General features: G+C 47.1%; 1 protein-coding gene across 1 annotated transcript in view; it reads left to right on the forward strand.

Moving 5' to 3' along the window:
• Nucleotides 1-122: 122 nt before the first annotated feature.
• The window catches only part of LOC142814539 (ubiquitin carboxyl-terminal hydrolase 2-like), a 280,351-nt gene continuing 259,482 nt past the window's right edge, over nucleotides 123-20,991 (forward strand). Inside the window, exon 1 of the mRNA XM_075893391.1 lies at nucleotides 123-255. The gene's annotated coding sequence lies outside the window, so the exon portion shown is untranslated. The remainder of the gene's footprint in view (nucleotides 256-20,991) is intronic.

The following is a 20,991-nucleotide window of genomic DNA, read 5'->3' on the forward strand; positions in this document are numbered from 1 at the left end:
GAGTAGATTTATTTATTATTTTAAAGGTCACCTGGCTTTGTTAACTTGATATGATAGATGGTACATCGTCATGGCAACGCTTCGCTGCCTCGTTTTGTCGTCAGTGACGTCATTGACGTCAGAGGCATGTCTGCCCGTGTCTGTCCCTCTCGGAGCTGCCGCTCGTTAGCACGGAAACCGGGTTCTGCGTGTTGTGCTTCCGGAGGTGATATTCAAACAAGCTCGCCGGAGGAGTTTTCTCTCCGTACATCTAAAGTGAGTAGAGAAAACTACTCCATCCTACACTTTCGCCGGTAGCGGCTGTCATTGGAATGCGGCTGTAAGCAGCGACCTCACTTGCGTCTCCGCGCGCCGTTCAATGAGGGGCAATATACTCTCGCGGTGATTTTGATGCGCCGTACCTTGGTTGCTACTGGTTGTTAGTTTCGGTATGCGGAACATGAACACTGCTGAAGCCGCGTCATTCATGCTCGCCCTTCCACTCCACGGCGTCGTGAAATAAGCGTGATTTAACGGTATTCCTGTGCCGCCGTACGATGTTCAAATCGCCGCGTGTTCACCCGGAGCCTTGCAAGAAAAAGATTAAATGAATGAAACTCATTGGTCTCCTAAGTATACCATACGAATTAAGGGACAGATTGGACTTGTAATAAACGCCGCCAAAGTAATTTGTATCGTTAGCTGCCCGTGGTAAATTACACCTTTCAAAATACTAAACTTCGGGCTCACCGATGGCAAGTGATATTCAAATAAGTTTCCCAGGTCGATTTTGACACTGGAAACACGCCAAATTTCCGCCAGCCTGCCGTGTCTCCAAGATTTATTTTTATCGAGACTGTTTCGGCAACCGCACACCCGCTGCTGACAAACACTTAGTGATAAGCATGCATAAAGCACGCATTTCCTTATACTGCTGTGACCAACCAAGACGCGGAAGGCGCAACCCGCATCGCAGATATCGCTGCAGATTCCATTCGTTGGAAGGATTGTGCAGGTTAAAGTATAACCGTATATTGCCTGCGGCGGGACGTTGTAAAATCACGAAACAGCTGTCGCTGGGCCTGGGAACTGCAGATTTCGCGGACGTCCGGCGCTCTTCGCGCCTGGCATGCACGCTGCGCTATGAGCGGCCCGAAAAGCCCATCCGTGTAAACACGGCGCGAGGGTTTTTCTTACCGGCGCTGCACGGCTGGCATACGTCGAGAGCCGGCGGTGACCTTGACGCATCGAGCGCTCGTTGTCTTCGATGTTGGCATCGTGATATGAAACTTGCTACGGTTGCGCAATCAACCCTTGTCGATGGTCGGCGGTTCCGTTCTGGGTGCCCGTTCGCGTGTGTCTTATTGTTTGCTTACTTTGCGGCGAATTATTTATGACCGAGAAATTTGGCGGCAGCAATTTCGTGCGCCGTTTGACAAGTGTACTTTATCACGCGGAGCGGTTCGATATATTGTGCGCGGGGTTTTCGCGACTTGTTAACCTCGCCAACCAGGTTTGCGCCATGATTAGTAGTAGTACAAAGAGTCGCATGCGAATATTAAGGAGCAATGTGGCGCCAGGCCGATGCAAAGAAAGGAGCTACGGGGGTGTCGAAAGAGTGTCATCCGTGGTTATTCTTTCATAGCGCTCCTGCCGTTTTTTTTTTCTTTTTCGTTCGATCCCCTTGCACTGCGCAAATTCGGGATGCTCGTCGCTACCGGTACCTCGTTTGACGACTGATGTTAGTTGCCTTGCGTCGATTTATAGCGCGCTTGCGTTAAATTGTGCAAAGTGCTTGATAGTGTAAGGGCGGGGGAGGGGGGTAGTTAGGGATTTAAAGGGAGGCGTTTATTCAGGATTCTGATGGATTCCGAAGCCATCGCTCGAAGCGCCACTCCGCGATCTCTTCTCTAGTTTCGCGTTCGTTTTACTTCCACCGGTGCAGCCTGATTCACGAATCGCATCGAAGTTTTGAAGAAGATTCTATTTCGTAGTTTCGCGCATTTCATTCGGCGGCGGCATTCGGCCAAATATTGCGATGAGCGCTGCTTCGATTGAACATGCGTGCCAGTCGGCGCGTTTAAGTTTACCTCCTCACGCTTGGGAAAAAGTGTTCTGCATTTCTTGAACGCTTGCGCTGCAGCGGCTATATTTAGTCCGAACAAGCGGTAAGCGCGCTGGCATGTCCTCTTGGCCCAGTCACTTCGCGCGCACTCGTCAAGATAATTTAATTCCTAGGGCATGTTTCTCGGCACAAAATTAGTTTGTTCCAAGGCTATACCGTAATGGCTGGGCCGGTACGTGTACGCTTCCTTAAAAAAAAGTGTGAGCTGTGCTTATATGCATTCGTATTGTAATGCATACTGTAAATGTGCTCTAGATTAATTATTCTGATATCTCGATTTCGACTTGGTGCTTCTATATTTGTATGTAAAGATCTACGCTTAACAAACTTATAAGGTTTTGCCGGTACGCAGGCTGGCAAGCAGGGGCGGCGCCAGGATGTTTTTACTGGGGGGGGGGGGGCAACCGCGAAAAGTGAGTTCCTGCGGGGGGGCAAGCTAGCTCTGCTCCTACTAGGTTTTCAATATATGCTTCCGGGCACTTGGGTGGGCATAGGGGGGGCATAGGGGGGGCAGGCGAGAATTTTGGGGAGGGCTCCAGCCCCCCCTTGCCCCCCCCCCCCCCCTGGCGCAGCCCCTGCTGGCAAGTGCACGAAATTGTCTCGTACAAATTATTTCACTCCGTTACTTTTCTGAAACCGGGGAGTCGCTAGCTCAGTCGTCCGTGCTGCTGCTTTCGCTTAGAGTATGTTTGTTTTTATTGTTCTATAGGCGAACCTATTACGGACGCTACAGTGATGCCGGATGCAAGGAGTAAGAAAAAAAGTATGCTGGAACGTTGCGCGACTTGATTGAAGCTTTCTTGATTGACGCTGCCCAACACGGGATCAAAATGTGAAAGCGCGTGGCAGGTTTTAGTTCTCCCGGTTCAACGCTGTGTTTGAACCTTCAGTGTGTCGGCCGAAGTGCGCTGAACAAGCGCGAGTCGATTTAAAAACTACCGGGCACCAACGCCTGAAGGTCGAGCCAAATCTCATGCTTGATTTTGACGCATTAAGTTGACCTGTTGTGACGTATTCGTGGAGCGTTGGCCTGCCAAATAAGGCTGGCTTTGGGACGAAATGCTCTCTTCAAAGTTCTTTTCATCCGCCGCTACCTGGTGTTGGAAGTTTCGCGCCATTTTTTTCAAAACTCATGACTCCATTTAACAATACACGAGCTCTCGCCTCACAAAAACGCGTCGTGCATTCTGCAGTGTCACAAAGCCGCGGTTCTTGTGTACAAGTGTCTTCGTGCAACATTGTGTGTGCTGTCACTGTTGCGTACAAAGTTCTTCTGGGGTGGTGGTGTGAAAGTAATTTCGGGCGTTTTTAGCCTGCACACAATTATGTGCAAGCGCTTTTTTATTCTAATTATTTCTTACTTCCGTTCATAAATTTTGATTTGTTCTGTGATGCAGCCCCCCCCCCCCCCAACTACCTGCCTTCTTTAGCTCGATGTTTCATTGTGGGGCCTAAGGTAATTCAAAATAAGCAAATGCAGTGTGGACAAGCTTTACTTGGGCAAAAAAAGTTTCAGGCATTTATTGGTCACATTTGTGCAACATTTGACGGTAGAGAAGGAGTAGGAAAAGGTATACAGGAACGTGTGCACTTCTGGCTTGTAGGTACCCGTTTTAACGTGATAGCGTTAAAGAGCTCGTGTCACAGAAAACCCGGCGTCGGCCCCGTTGGTTGTGAGCGAAAAATTGTCTGTGTGTCTGTGACCGAAAAAATCAAGTTACCGAGATAGCCGCGGGAGGCCGCGCATTCGAAGAAAAAGAGTGCTCAAGGTCACGAGGCGTGGTAGTTTCTTTGCCCTGCCACCCCTCCCTGCTTAGTTTCCAGCGTTTTCGTCGGGAGGAGAGAAGAGAATGCAATTGTAGCACGCGACAAACCTTTGTAACTCCACTCGCAGTGGGCGGATTCTTAAATTTTTTCTTCGCTTTCATAATATCATGGCCATCTGGACCTTGCATACACGACGGCAGAGAGTCTGTCTATCTACGGCAATTCGAGCACATTCGCTCTATTGCCGCGTACTGCACACTCTAATCTGCGCGTGTCGTCATTTCGAACAGCTGTGCGCAGGTGTTCCTCGCGTATACGCCGAGCTCGATCGAATAATACGTAATTGCGAGGAGAAAAGAGCGGTATCATAACTGACCTTGCGCGGTTGTGCATAATGTAAGTCATCAGGAGAGCCGCGTTCGAGTGCTTCGTCTCTCGACTTTTACGAGCCTTGGCGAAGGACGAGAGGTAAATGACCCCTTCTTAGACCCAGCGTCACGCTGCTCATTATCGGGATGAGCTATAAAACCGTACTGTATACCAGATAACAAGTCTTGCATTTCGAGAAGCGCTCGCGAATCATTTGTGACTGAGACACTTGTTTGACATTCTTGTCTGTCAGTACCCCTCAGACTCCGCTTTTCTTTTTTGTCATGCATAATTCTTTTTAATTGTTTGTCCCTTGACAACGTGTCTGGATAGGTCGTCGTAGCCGATGAAGATTTTTGAAGCTAAACACAACAGTCGGCCTCTTTATGCGGAAAGTATGCGTCAAAAATTGCATTGAATAAAGTCGATAGGACACTGAGTGTTTCGCGTTGCAAAGGATTTCGCGAATTTACAAAACACGCATGTTAATAGTCTTGTACGGAACATAATCAGTCAGTCAAACACACACACATACACGCGCGCACACACACACACACACGCACACACACACATGCACAAACACACACACACACACACGCACGCACAAAATACACACAAACACGCACGCACGAACACACACTTACGGGGGGGGGGGGCTCAGTGCCACCATAGTGGACTATTATAGCCTTCGTGTTTTCCTTAACGAACAGTACTACGGTAGACAAATGCACATTAAATGGGTTCGGTTCGGTGCATACGATGTTTGATGACCTTATTAATTTACGTTGCAACATCCTAAAACAAGAAAGCATCGGCTCAACAGTGCAAGATGGCGCCGCCCTCATAGGAATTTTTTTTTCTTTCAACAGGTGCATGCATGACGTCCGTTCACCGAATCGAAGCTTGGCCGGCTCATATTTTCCCCGAATATTTGCTAAATCGGGCTAGTGGTTTAACTTACTTCGATATAATTTGGGATTTTCTTTTTTGACCTAGTAAGCATTATGAAAATGTGTGGAGAAATCGAGAACGCTTTCGTATATTGATAATTTCATAGAATCTGGCTTCGTGAAAGTAAAACTTGACAGCACCAAGATTCATGAATGAATGAATGAATGAATGAATGAATGAATGAATGAAGGAACGAACTAAATCGTTTGTTCGTGGTGTGCTAATCGGTCGATGTCCACAATGTATCGAGAAGCCAGAACGAAGGGAAGGAAACGATACGTTACTGGTTAAGGTCTTGATGTGCCTCCTTATTCACGACTGCATGCAGTTACATTTTTATAGCTGCTTGAGTATTCATAGCACTGCGGTGCTGTATAGTCTCTTTTTGTTATACTTAAGCTCATAATCAGCGCACTGCATCAAAGATGCAGACGCTTGACATTTCGTCGTTTTGTATAGGCGGCCAACCTCAACACAGGCAACCGTGCAGGGTCGAGTGCACGTTTTTTTTATGGCTGCCATGTTCATGTGCTCGGCTGCCTCTGCGCCTACCGCGAATGTCGGGACTTGCCTCTGTGAAGCGAAACCTTTCGTAAATCAGCGATTCTTAACCGGTTTTCTGTATGGGATGCTATTCTAGCGATTTACAGAGATGGGAAGCGACAAGTCTGGCAGGAAAAAAAAAAAAAAAAGAGGCACCCGTTTTATGTATATGCGCTTGTGGTGTTCACTTCCTGGCTTTTAATCAGTGCGAGGCTCAAATCACAAGGTTATAACTATACGCGCACACAAGCAGTGCATTGGTACTAATCGTACTATACTCATCACTCGTCGGCTATTAAGCATGCCTCCGTTCTACACATGTGCCCTGTGCATGTATGTGGCGACCCCTCTTCTCGTCAAATACTTCGGAAATGCAGCGTGGAGATTTCCTGATGAGAGGTTTCCTCTTGATTTGCCTTCAGAGCGCACAAGTAAACGCACTTCGACAACTGCTACCCCCCCCCCCCCCCCCCCCACACACACACACATTCCTATTCAGAATGAGAAATCGATGCGCCATTGCGAAGAAAATGCGAAACCTAGAAGCAACGGATGTGCCTTTCAGGTAAATGCGTTCATACTGAATTCCGAACCGCGTGTATCTCTTACACACTTGACTTCCGGGTCTGACCACGCTGCAGGAGGAACGTTTCTGTATCAGAGGTAGAGTACTCTCTGAGCTGTGCAGACAGGTTGCGGGTCGCGAGACAGGTGTGACGGCGGCGGCGGCTGTGCACACGATGATAACGGGGTCGTCGGCGCCGTCAAGCAGGCCTGTGCTTCACTGGGGGGGTTGCCGTATTCTTGACCCCTGCGGCGGCCGGTATGCAGACGCTTGTTGCGGCGGTTCCGGCACAGTGACCGCCCAGTTTCGGTTTTCATCCGTGCAGGGGAGGAGAGGGGTGGACGCGTGCCGTGCTCGTGACGTGGCCCGGAAGTGACGCCGAGTGAGCACTAATTTGAATGCCGTCTGAGGGCTTCGTTGTCGGAACCGAAACGCCGCGCAGAGTCGAGTCACTGCACAGTATACAGATTAATTGGCTGCAGTATGACGTAGGAATGATTTGAATATTGATTGCTTCCTTCCCCGCCCCAAAATGGGAAGTGTCGGATAAGGACGTATTGTTCGAAAACCTGCGGTACAACGCACGCGGCTGTATCCGTTTGCACAGTGATGTGTTCGATTGCACGTGGATACGTTCCCTTGCAAGGCCTATCGCTGCAAACAGGTCTATGATTCTGAAACCCAGTTCGCGAAAGATTGCTAGTGTAACTGCTTCTTTTTTTTTCATTGCTGGCTGGCTGTATGGGTTATTTCATTTGGTCTCTTGCGAATAATTTTGGCTTAGGTAGCTTTTATGCATACAAACGCGGATTTCTCCTTTCCCCATAAAAACCACATGTACCAAAGTTTCCATTCAGTTTTCGCACCGTGCATATTTCGCAGCGTCTTCTTCATGTTTTCGACGGAATAAGTCTCTCTCTCTCTCTCTCTCTCTCTCTCTCTCTCTCTCTCTCTCTCTCTCTCTCTCTCTCTCTCTCTCTCTATCTATCTATCTATCTATCTATCTATCTATCTATCTATCTATCTATCTATCTAATCTCACACACGCACACACTCACAAATTGCTTACCTCATTAGTTCATCTACCATTCAACTTTACTCTTGGTGTGGGTGCGGCCGCGATTCAAGCCAGGCACCTTTTTTTTACACCGAAAGGGCGTTCTGGTAAGTCGTTAAGGAGGATGGTGGCCGTTTGCTCGTGGAGCGTGGCGTGGCCGCATTCAGCAATATGATATGCTTAGAAGCCGGTTAGCTATCCATTAACTAACCCAAGTCGCGCAAGAATTTGGCGTTGCAGAAGGGCCATCCTCATTAGATACGAGTAAATAGTTCAGTTTAATAATTGAAGGTACGTCACTCTTACAAAAGCTTAATTTTTCATCGCATATGATTCTATAAGAAGTCATAAACGCCATTGTCACCCACCTTGTGCAGGTGAAACACTTCAAAACGCGTTTAGTGTCGTCTTGTAAACTTTCATGTGCTGTCATCATGAGAGCGAGAGGGTGGAAATTGTTACAACTACGCCAACAATCACTATTGGAGATAACACACTTTCTCCGTCTTTTCAGTATTGCGAACCTCCAATAATAGCTAACGATTGGTCGTACACTTTTATTCTCCCATTTTTTTAATCTTGTTATTATATTTCTGCTGCATCAAGATCCGGTGACCGTACTCTCCTGTGGTCACCGAACTCATTAGAGGAGATCACTAGCGTAGCCATGAGGAAGAGGGGTTGAACTTCTCCTTTCTCCTACTTAACTTTCTCAATTTCGCGTGTGTATATGTACACACGCACACATGGAAACGCACGCACGATCTTACATGAAGTGTGGTTGAACCCCGTCTCCTAAAAAACATTTCTGGCTATGCTCCGGATGAAAAAAAAAGTATTCACAGGTTGTCGATGAGGGCCTCCGAGAAGTCTACAGTGAAGAGAACAGAAAAGGGGGAGGGGGTGTCACTGGCGGTGATGAAACGATTCACCCCTTTTCAGCAGCGGGACGTGAGCGGGCGGGTGACGAGTGCGCGGCGCAAAGAAGTCAGAGTGGCGCGAAAACGATGTCGCTCGCCACGCTTGACGCGGACTGTGGCACGCGTGGCCAATCGTGGGTCCGCCAACGAAACGCTGCAGCAGCAGCGCCACGTCGTCGCTGCTGCGACGGTGTGTGGGAGCCGGAAGAAGAGCGCCGTGGAGTGGGAGGGCTCGGGTCGCGCTGCTGTCATTTCGGCCGTGTTGTGCATATATAGCAGAGCGTACCGATGACGGTGCCTCCTAGGACTGTCAGTGGCAGAGTAATACAACTTGAATCTTTTCGACATTTCACCTCTCACCTGTTTCCTTCTCTTCCAGCGTGAATTAGGCCCCGCCGTGGTGGTAAGACAGATGCTTGGGCTAGTTGGTGATTGGGAATCAACATATTTGCACAGCGCAAGGCTACGAGAAGTTATGACGTAACTACAGAAGAAGAGACAAGGACAGAAAGAAAAAAGAAAGAGAAAAAAAAGAAGAAAAAAAGCAAGAAAAGAAAGAAAGAGCAGCGCTCTTTCTGTCCTTCTCTCTTCTTCTGTAGATACGTCGTAAGTACGGTCTTGCGCTGTGCAAATATGTTGACGCCGTGGTGGTCTAGTGGCTCAGGGTACTCGGCTGCTGACCCGCAGGTCGCGTGATCGAATCCCGGCTGCGGCGGCTGCATTTTCGACGGAGGCGGAAATGTTGTAGGCCCGTGTGCTCAGATTTGGGTGCACGTTAAAGAACCCCAGGTGGTCGAAATTTCCGGAGCCCCCCACTATATACGGCGTCTCTCATAATCATATGGTGGTTTCGGGACGTTAAACCACACATATCAATCGATACAGCGTGCATTAGAGCGAGCCTCCGTGTATGTATAACTTCTTTGAAAGAACACACACCTCTTGTCTCTCTCTTTTCAAGTGCGCTGGCCAAAGCACGTTTTGCGCCGTCGTCAGTACGTGATGACCTGAAGGAATCGTATGATATACGCATTTCGAAGTTGCATGGGAAGAGAGGAAGAGTTGCGCAGTGATGATTCCCCCCTCCCCGACGACCTTTGATGGGGAACCGTGCGAACACCAATGAACACGTGGTTCTAATTATGTTTGCATACTGCACGAATACAGTGATAAATCGTGACGTCCGTCGATCGAAATGCGATCCCCTTGTTTCACATCTGTGCTCTCTCGTAATTAAGGAATGAGTCGAGCGGATGTTCGAGTCACGTGGGCCGAGGCTAATGCGGCTGAACGTGAACCCTACTTCAAGGCCACAACGACAGTGCACCCTGTGTCGATGTGACTCACACTGGCGAGATATAAGTATATTTGTGATTGCACGCGTTATAACACTCCCCCCGGATCCGCTACACCTCCTCCGAAAGGCGTTATTCAGATGTGAAGATAGATTTTTAGTACAAAAAAGAAACGAGAACTGCGGTGTATTCAGCGTGTTATGTCGAACGGCAGTTCCAAGATAGATAGATAGATAGATAGATAGATAGATAGATAGATAGATAGATAGATAGATAGATAGATAGATAGATAGAGAGAGAGAGAGAGAGAGAGAGAGAGAGAGAGAGAGAGAGAGAGAGAGAGAGAGAGAGAGAGAGAGAGAGAGAGAGAGAGAGAGACCGGCAGCCTCAAGTATTCGTGTGTGTACAACTGGCCTTCTTCGGCATTCTGCCGATGCGTGCTTCCACGGATGCGGTGATGTTTTTCATTAATGAAAAATAACGCAGCGCCATTTTGCCGTGTTCGCGTACCACGGAGAGCGCTCGGCTCATTGGAATGCGATCGTTGAACGCGTCTTTCGGTCTCCCGCTTCCTAGCTGTGGAGGCGATCGCCTCGGCAACTATATATCCGCATCATCTTGCTGTCGCCCCCAGACCACGATTTCGTCGGTGTTTGTAGATGGTGAACCCACGCTCTCTGGTATTTTCGTGACATTTCTCACTCTCGGTACGTTTTATTTTTTTTTTTCACCAGTACTTACACCGGTGAGTGTGTAAGTGCAGTTTGGGTGCATATAAGTAGAGAGTGGCGTTTGCGCGGACGCGGAATATCAGCAAGAAAGTGAAAACGATGTGCGAGCGACCCACACAGCCACGCAACGACGGCACCAGCTAAAAAAAAAAAAAAGCTACCAGCGAGCGCCGAACGTCGCCGCCGGTCTTCCCCTTCCGGCATTCCGGGTGGAGTTCCGTGCGACGCGACGAGCATCGTCGGGCGGCCGTGCATTTTTTTTTGTTATTTTCTCGTTGGTACGCTACATATTCCGTCCGACCAAATCCCTGCAGCAGCGCAGCGAGAGTTTACTGATCTCGTTGACGCAGTTGATCTCCACTTCGCTTATTAAAGGTTAGCCCTTTATCGGCCGTTAATAACCCTGGAACGAGGCCTCGCCGAACAGGGGGATCACGGAAGTGTTTAAACACCGAAATCTGGGCCCCCCGGACGGTCTTTCTTTTTCCCGATTTCCGTCGCCGATCGGCCAGGGCTGACGCAAACACGCGCGGCGCGCTTCTCCGCACTGCACGCAGTCGTGAGGCGAAGCGCTCATTACGCGCCGTGTATGCGAAACTAGCCGCAAGGTATAGTGAGAAGAGGCGGGGGACCTAAATACCGCGCATACCGAATGACTCGGCTCGGCCTCCCCCGTTCTCTGCCGGTGTCCTGTGCTTCCGGGTGCCGTAGTCCTGCACCGCCCTCGCCGCCGTTGGCGCTTTGCTATTTTTCACGGCGCCCCGTCGCGTTCATTCATATTGAACGACCGTGCGGAACGACACGCGAATCTTGCGTTTGCCTTCGTTGTTTGCTTCTTTCATCTCGTAGGCTTTTAACTTGCATGCTTTCTTGGTTCGGTCCTGCTCAGAGGCGTGTCTCATTGGCCGACCAGCAGAAAGGCCCGCATGGTCGCGAGCGTGTTCTTTAACCGTTTTTTATTTTTCTCGCAGTGAACAGAGCATTGCTGTTTCGTCGTCGTCGCGGGTCGTTGCGAAATTTCCGTCGGCTGCGGCCGCGTTCGTCATTTGTTCTCCGCTGACCGTAAATGACAAATAGCGTGTGCCTTTGCGCGTGGATGTTTATTCTTAATTGCCGAGTGAAACATCGCCCGCCTGTGTGCGCGCTTTGTGTGAATTCCGTCGTAGCCCGACGAGAATGAGGGATATATATATATATATATATATATATATATATATATATATATATATATATATATATATATATATATATATATATATATATATATATATATATATATATATATATATATATATTCCTCATGAAGCGGTAGCGTTTCGCTGGCAGGATAGGATAGCCTACTAAATAATTTATACGAAAACGGTTATCTCGAGGACGTGCGTCCTGCGCTTCCTTGGTCCGTTGTAGTTTGAGTTTATGTTTTGTGATCTTTACTATTTGTCGTGTTGATCGAGGGTGAGATTTAATGACGCATCCCGTGGATGAGGGTTCGGTATGACGAAACAAAAACGTAGACACTTGAACTGACAGTGTTTGCGCATTTTTCGCCGTCATTTGAGCTCGATATGTAAAAAAAAAAGTAGTACGAGAGCGCATGGCATCGAAGCTATATATATATATATATATATATATATATATATATATATATATATATATATATATATATATATATATATATATATATATGGCAATTATTAAAAGGATAAGAAATGTTTCAGACAAAAGTAATAATAAGTATTAGAGTTTCATGTCCCAAAACCACATTATGATTATAAGGAAGAGCTCCGGCAATTTAGACCATCTTCTGAGGTTCTTTAACGTGTACCTAAATTTAATCACGCGAGCCTCAAGCATTCTCGGCTCTATCGAAAATGCGGCCGCCGAGACCGGGATTCGAAACCGTGACCTGCTGGTCAGCCAGCAGTCGAGTACTATGAATAATTACTGAAACACTTGGGCCGGGGTGGGGGGGGGGGGGGTGTTGATCAACGCGTCGGACCTTGTTTCTTTTGCGTATATGCTGCATGCTCTTGCTCAGCCTGGCCTGTCACCAGTAAAATCTCTCTTTCCCGCGTGGACGCTCAGGGACTGGAAGGTAATTAAGGGGACAAAGCTTTTGCGTGTTACAAACAAAGCTCAAGCAGGTTTTAGTATTGCTTTCCCTCCCTCTTGTTAAGTCGATACTTTACTCAATGCGTTTGAGAGATCGTTCTGTACATGTAATCTATAAGATTGAAACGAATGTCTGCACTTAGTGAGGCCTCAAATAATGTTTCCGTTGCACGCAGGGGAGCACACCTCGTTCTTCACGGGGGGGGGGGGGGGGGGGCGTTTCTGCGTGTGAAAGCTCCAGCGCCTTCTCGGTCAGGGTCGTTATACATCAATGCCGAGCAGGCGCGGATAGCTATTCGTCGCCGATTCGCAGGGAATGCGTGCACCAGAGCGGGTAGTTTGTATACAGTTAATTCCCGTGGATGCCACGAAAGGCATCAGGGGCACGTCATACGATTTCAAGAACGGGACTGATATTATGTACCTGAAGAATCAAGAACTTGTTCTTTGGCATTATCGTATACTCTGTTGTCGCGAACGCCCGTGCCGAGCGAGATCGCACTCCTGTGCGACGGCCGTTCATATTGCAATGCACTCATGCTTAACGCGGAATGCTCCCGTTTTCTGTGCCGCAAGCTGCACGGCCTCCGCTACAGTGCTGGCACCAGATGATAATAATAATAATAATAATAATAATAATAATAATAATAATAATAATAATAATAATAATAATAATAATAATAATAATAATAATAATAATAATAATAGATATCTGGATTTTTCTTACGCCCTGAAACCATTATGATTATGAGGGTCCCCGTATAGTTTAGGGCTCCGGAAATTTGGACCATCTGTAGTGTTTAACTGACACGCGGCCTTCGCCATTTCGCATCGATCGAAATGCGACCGCCGAGGCCGAGAACAAACCCGCGACCTTTTGGTCAGCATCCGAACACCGTATAGCCACTACTCCACCGAGGTGGACAGCTATTGTTTGAAATATGACAAGCAAAACGTTTCTTCTATTAGCGCATACACCCGGACTTGCAGCACAGATACGTAAAAGCGCCAATCGTTATACCTTATATAAGCCCAAGTCTGCATAGGAAAAAAAGAGGGAAAGAACAACAAAGTTGAGTCGGTATATAGGAATTGTTCTTCTTGTTCCTCATGCACATAATTAGAAACAGGCTCAATTTCGTCCACTTTCATTGACTTACTGCGTAGTTCTAAAAACCGACTGTTCTAAACAAAATATGACGTCATATAAATGCGGTAACCCTCTATAGTTGCACCTGAGCGCAGATACACGTGGTCCTCTTGTGTTTAGAGCAAAAAAAAAAAAACTATTCTAGTGACTTGAGTTTAGAAAAACAAAATGTGTTTAGTAACGAAATGGGTACTGCCGTTCGGAACTTAAGAAAACGCGCGTGTTAGCTTATACGCCGCGTATGAAAAATAATTTCGCGTTATCGTACACATGTACGCACATGTGATTCGCGTATGCTGTAATATCATTATATATGACTACCGGACATCTTGACTACGGTTTGTATGAAATCTGTCCGCGCAGGCCGTCGTAACCGACTGATCGAAGGACGAGACTCTCCTGTATAGTCAATATCAGCGAACGGGGCTTGTGAGTGTGCGTGCCGTTGGAATATATGCGTGATGCTTTACGATTGGAATCCTGCTACATCGAATCGCGGATAGTGATCTTTCTTCGCATACATACGATTCAAAGCCTTATACGACAAGCACATATACCATGCGTGTGTGGTTAGACTTCCGGTATGCCTGTATAGACCCCGTTGTCACGGGACCTTGTGTGCGCGATCGCCTTTCATTTCGCTGTAGACGTGACCTGGTCGTCGGTTCTAACGCGTTCTTCCACTGCATATCTACACTATATCGCTGACTATACATACAGTCGCTTGTCATGGTGAGCGCCGTCCGGCAGCTAACGCCTTCTGAGCACGTTCTCTATACAGCTGTTCTTCGCGAAAGGAATCCGCGGGGTTAAGTTTCTTTATTTATTTATTTCATGGCGAGATTAAACTGATTGCCTCCGTGCGGATGCGCAAGTCCGCCGAAACTCGCGCTTCCTCGAGCCGACGTTGCGTGACCCTATATTTACGCGCATGCATCCGCGCGTGGGTGCTTCGCAATGGCCGCGTCGTGTTCGGCAGGATGGTCCGACTCCTGGTGCAGCGTATCGTCCGCTGTTTGTACGAAAGCAAGTCGCGGCAAACAGCTGAGACACGTGCGGCCGGCGTGTCATTGGTTGTCGCGTTTACGGAGCTTCCTACAAACTCCGCCAGGGGGTAACCACGGCGCTGCGATCGTTCTGTCGTTCAGTGGAAACGATGGTGCGTGTATTATTTCGGCGTTCGTGCACCTAAACGTCCTTGCGATGTCGCTTATTATATACTGCGTCGGATGTACAAGCTGAGTTTATGCGATAGTGAAAGTCGCGTTGCGTTGTGAAAGAAAGGGACGCGTGGTGGATTGGGACAAAAGAAGTAGAGGACCATACGTTGCGAATGGCGCATGCATGTGTAACGGACGAGCGTGCACAACGACACGCTTTTCACGTAATCTGAAGTACAGAAACAATAAAACATAAAGATAACCCTCTGGGATGCGATTCTCTTCGGCTGAATAGCAGGCTCACTCACTATGTGGTGACCACATTACCATTCAGTTTAACCTGAAAGCTGCTGCGCTGCATTCGTCTGTTGTACCGCCCTTTTACTCTTGTGAAAGGTTTGAAAACGTTCTCTGTTGGTGCACGGTACAAAACAACGTACGCCGGGGTCACGCTGGATGCGTGGGTAGACAGTCTTGCACAAATGAAATACAAGCAAGTTCAGGTTAACTGAAACACGTTATTTAGTTCTTGTCACTTCAGTATCAGTATTCGAAGTAGCAGTGTGACTTCGGCTTGCGCTATTGAGTGCTCCTAGTCTAATTTTTCCGTCAGTAAATGCAATGCTCTCTCTCGGCTCATTCAGTGGGCCATTTCTGGCAAACTAGATCATGGCCCGACTAGTCCGGCCTTGGCCAGATCCGGAATTCGCAACTGTCACGTACCGTGGCGCCGCCGAATGGTGGCTGTCGGAAGCTCTGTAGAGATACTGGAGTGTTGGAATGTCCACCTGAATGAGACAGCAAATGCAGCCGCCTGTTTTCACGCGTTCGTGGTCGTTTTGCGACGTTATGAACGGCTTCGACATTAGCACGACCTTCTGAATTCCCTCGTCGACCTTCGGAGAAGCGCGTTATCCGCTAAACACTTGTACAAAAATTTTGCGTTGCATTCAGTGGCTGACGACGAGGAGGAAATACGCCCGAAGTGGGTATGTACAAGTTCCTGATCTGCTTCATTTAACTGTGCAACAAATTTATCCAGAAATCGTTTACCATATTATCTTTCCAACTCACGCTAAGCTATTACCTACAGGTACTTTAAATGGTTTATTGCAGGAACATTGAAATACTCTGCCAACAAATGTCATTATTGCAACAGACGCATCACAATTAGATGAAAAGTCAGGCGTTAGAATATATTGTCCTGTACTTGATTGGTCATTTTAACTTCGCTTACTGGATTTTCTTCCTGTCTTTCTGGCTGAATTAATGACAATCATGTTAGCTTCGTGCAAGGGAAATACTTCTATTCCAGTCGTATCAATCATAACTGACTCATTATCAGTGTGCTTTTCTCTGTCCACGTCCGGTTGCTCACGCATGCTGAAATTTTTAAATCATTGGTTCCCTGTCATCTCTGAAGTATTCATTTAATCTGGGCTCCAGGGCACAAAGGTTTGTTGTTAAACAAAGTGGCTGATTCTTTTGCGAAGGCATCGCTTTTGACACCCATCATTTCTATTTTCCTACCTACAGTACGCATTACGGTGGTGCAATTTCGCATGCTTAAAATCAGGCAAAATTGATCAGACCCTGCACTGGCGGCTTCTCCGGACTACAACCACTTGTTATTTCCCTGGCGCAGTGAACTGTCTATTTAAAGGACGATGGAAGTTGTCATCACAAAATTTCGTTTCCGCGTAACCTCCCTCAATTTTTACTTGCATCGGGTATATTGAATTTCCCTATGTGCATTTACTGTAATCAAGAGGAAACGATTAGTCATTTTTATTATATTGTCGCCGTTTCCACTCATTCAGGAAAAGCATATTAGCACCACCTCTTCAAAAAACTGGGCTTGCAATTATCAGAACCTGCTCTTCTTTCATTTGGAGCCTCTACACTGGCTTACAGCCACAGGGATGTTTTGTTCGCCGTTCAGGAATACACCACTGCGACTACACGATTTTCTTGCTAAATTGTGGTCTCACTACTTCTCTTTTCCTGCGTTTTCACGCTTCGAATTTGCAATTGGCGGTCCAAATCACAATTAAATAACTAACGCTTTTTAGTAAGAAAGCGATGCAGAAAGTATCGGGCAAATTCACTTTATAATTGGCCAATCCTTTCCTTTGGGTACGAGCCATGAGCAGAGGAGGAGGAGGAGGAGGACGACGACGACGACGACGACGACGACGACGACGACGACGACAACAACAACAACAACAACAACAACAACAACAACAACAACAACAACAAACAAAGTGCCACAGTTAATAGTGGATGAAGAACAAGATTTTGTAATGTGTTGGAGCATTGGACGACCCGCTCGGTACGCGATTCGCATTGTGTGACGCCTGGTTCTTTGGTGTTCTAAAACGCTTCATTACTCATATCAACGAGATTTCTTTGCCGACATCAAGCCTGTCTGAGTTTGGCGTGGCTCAGCGGTAGAATACTGGGCTGGCACGTAGTGTGGACACGGGTGCGAATCTCACTGTCACCACATGTCTTTAAAGTTTCTTACTTAAGTTTTTTTTTTCTTATTATGTCCGATAGTGGTTGCGGACACCGGCGGCAGCGGCGGCGGCGCACAACTACGGCGCTGTGCGTGACCCGTGTTGTGACCTAGTAACAGATTTCGCTGTAAAATGAAAAACCAGCTGATGTCACTGCGGGCCTCGATGCTCAAAGCCTACACCGGGAGGCAAAGTAAGTCTCCCGTTCAAATGAGGGCGGGCTTCTAAAAACCCCCTTCAAGAAGCACTCGCCCCCCCCCCCCCCCCTTACGTTCCAAAACACACCAGCGCTCTCCTCTCCTCCACCCGCGATGTAACACTGCTTTGCGAGCTTAGCTTCTCTTCTGGGATGCATTATACGTGTCCTCTTTCGGCTTTGTTACTATTCTAGAACCGTTCACTGGACGATAACCCAGCTACTTTGAAATCGTTGAAGGGAAGTGTTATAAACATTCAGAGGAGGATTGCGGTGGTGTCGTAAATCTCAGAGGCTGTAGATGCCTGCGTGACAAGGCGCTTGCTATTCACCCAGACAGAGGTCGGCCTTACCTCCTGCCAGCTAAAGCGTTTTTTTACCACTTGGCAGCGGCAGACTGGATGCAAACATACAAGAATATATATGATGATGCCTAATGTGCTGACTCTGGCAAGCCTTCTTTTTTTAATGTCGTTCGCAAGTCACTGTAGAAAACACATGTTTTTTTTTTTCATTAACAAAAGATAACAAAACTGCACGCTAAGGTATTCTTGTCATTTCCGCTAAAACCGTGTTTTTAGCTTATGCTTATACTCCCAAAAGTACGCTTCATATTGCTCATGGGCATTTTTACTTAATGCATTACGACATTGGTCTTCTCTCTCTCTCTCTCGCTCTCTCTCTGTTTTTTATGGGCAAAGCTTCATATGGTCTAGGGCGATTCCTCGTCCCTCCTGCGCACCCAGTAGCGTCTCCCTTATCATACAATAGATGGCGCTGTTCCGTAGAGATGCATGCAAACTCAAGTTGGGTGACGATATTGCCGCGAGGCGTATTGCGGATAGTGTTGCGCATGCCGATACCGCCGGCACGCGGCCTTATCGTGGTCCAGGATGCACCGCGATTCATCTGTGAAGATCATGGCCCGCACGTCGACCATACGTTGATAACGAGATAGCGCCAGACGCTACGGCGACTGTATCTCGGATGGTGAACGCGCCTTGCGTTCCAGTGGGACATTCTGTTCCCCGACGGCCGTCGAACGCGCTGTTCGCCACCCGCTAAGCCGATGTGTCTGTTTTCCTTTAGTGGGCGCAAGTCCGCCAAATAAACGGATCTGCTTCTATTTCTACTAACCTCCCGGTCTCCTGTCTTCGGGCTACCCTCACTTTTACGTGACAATATACTACTAGATGACGCTGTACGCATTCTGTGTCGTCATCGCCATTTCTCGTCTAGTTTCCTAGATGGCGCTGTCCCATAGAGATGTGTTTTATGGCTAAAAGGGAAAGTGGCAGGGCAAATGACACTCCTTGGTTTCGTGTACTTGTGGACGGGAGCAAAGGCCAGAGAGGAAAACCAGGAAATGGTAGAGTGTATATCAAATGACAATCAGGAGTTAGGAGGAGAGTGCGAGATAATTATACTATGAGATAGGAATGCACACGTAGAAGATATAGATGGGTATACTGACTCAACAGGCAAATTGATCATGGATATGTGTGAAAGGCATGATTTGATCATTTGAAACAGTACCGAGAAGTGTGAAGGGCAAATAACATGGGAGGTAGGAAGGCTGCAGTCAACGATTGATTACGCACTGATGTCACATAGGATGTATGATAAGCTCAGGGGAATGCACATAGATGAAGGTGGCTCCAGAAGTCTGGGTAGTGATCACAAACGTATCAAGCTAAGTTTTGGAAGAGCATGCAGTGAAAGTGGGAAGGAGACAAGATGAGCAACTACAGGAAAATTTTTTATTCAGAAAGGCAATTTGAAATAGCCACTAAACAAATTGAGAAAGTAATCACTGAGGATAATAAAACAGTGTGGTCATACACGAATATAATTAGACTAAGCTAGTGCTTGCTAAGGCACGTGACAAGTCACCCCGGAAAAGAAGACACAAACCCAAAAGTTGGAAGTATAAGGAGAGCCATAGCAAAACGTCAGGAAGCCTCTAGGGAACACAGACACGCTAAGCAGTGGGGTGAACCGACAGATGATGTTGAAAGGAAATAAGAAATCTCTCTAAGCCGTGGAAGGGATGCATCCCTTCTGATCAATAAAAAGATTAGAAGAAAGGGAGCTCAGTGGCTGGCGAAGTACATAAAAAAGACAGAAAGGCAACTGCGAAATTTCGGAACCATCTAAACTCCCTAAGAAATGAGACAAGCCTAGAGCAGAGGTTTATAAGTATACATCTCAAGGTGCTAGGCTAGAAGGGGACGAAGCAATTGAATATATAACAACAAGGGTGACAGAAAAATTTCAACAAAGAAGTGCTTTATGCACCACAATAGACAAGGATGAATCAAATGGCGCAATGGCTCCATTTTCACATCGAGAGTGGGAAAGGGCTGAGAAAAGGGCTCCTAGTAGTACATCAACAGGCCCAGATGGCATTCCAGTTCTGCTGATAAAGACATTGGGTCAGAAGTCTAAACAGACTTTGAGAGAGGCAGTGAGCTGAACAATAATCGATGGTGAAGTCCCTGATGGTTGGAAACTTAGCCGGATGAGCATGACCTATAAAAGAAAGGGGTACAAAGATGACATAAACAACTACCGTCCTATAACAGTGACATCAGTGGTCTACAGGCTGGCGATGAAGATTATAAAGGAAAGACTGCAGGCATGGATAGAGGATGAGGGGGCGCTGGGGGAACTGCAGAATGGGTTTCGAAAACACAGGAGGTTGCAAGACAATCTGTTCTTACCGACGCAGTGCATCGAAATAGCAGAAAAGGAACTCAGGCCCCTGTGGCTAGCATTTTTGGATATCAAGGGAGCGTATGATAGCGTGGTTCAAGAGGACTTGTGGGGAATACTAGACACACTGGATGTAGAAGATGGAGTCACTAATCTTTTAAAGGAAATCTATAAAAGTAACAAGGTAGTTATAAAGTGGGAAAAACAGGTATCTAAGTCCACATAGGTGAAACGGGGACTTAGGCAGGAGTGTCCACTGTCACCCTTGTTATTCAAGATGTACCTACAAGGATTAGAGGCCAAATTAGAGGGAAGTGGACTTGGCTTCAACCTGTCTTTAGTCAAACAAGGAAAAATCATTGATCAGGCACTACAAGCATTAATGTACGCAGATGATATAGTGCTAATGGCCGACAACAAGGAACCTGTCTTTAGTCAAACAAGGAAAAATCATTGATCAGGCACTACCAGCATTAATGTACGCAGATGATATAGTGCTAATGGCCGACAACAAGGAAGATTTGCAGAGATTGATGGACATCTGCGGTAATGAGGGAGATAGGTTAGATTTTAGATTCAGTAAGGAAAAATGAGCAGTCATGATTTTTAATGATAACGAAGGTAGTGAGCTTAGAATTCAGGAGGTCACGCTAGAGATATACAATTATCTGGGTGTATGGATAAGCAATGGGACCGAGTACCTAAGGGAACACGAAATATACGTGACGACTAAAGGTAACAGGAATGCAGCAGTGATGAAAAATGGGGCACTGTGGAATTACAATAGGTATGATGTGAGAGGAATATGGAAAGGGGTCCTGGTTCCAGGGCTGACGT

Source organism: Rhipicephalus microplus, chromosome 4 (assembly GCF_043290135.1).
Source record: "Rhipicephalus microplus isolate Deutch F79 chromosome 4, USDA_Rmic, whole genome shotgun sequence".
NCBI classification, from domain to species: Eukaryota; Metazoa; Arthropoda; class Arachnida; order Ixodida; family Ixodidae; genus Rhipicephalus; species Rhipicephalus microplus.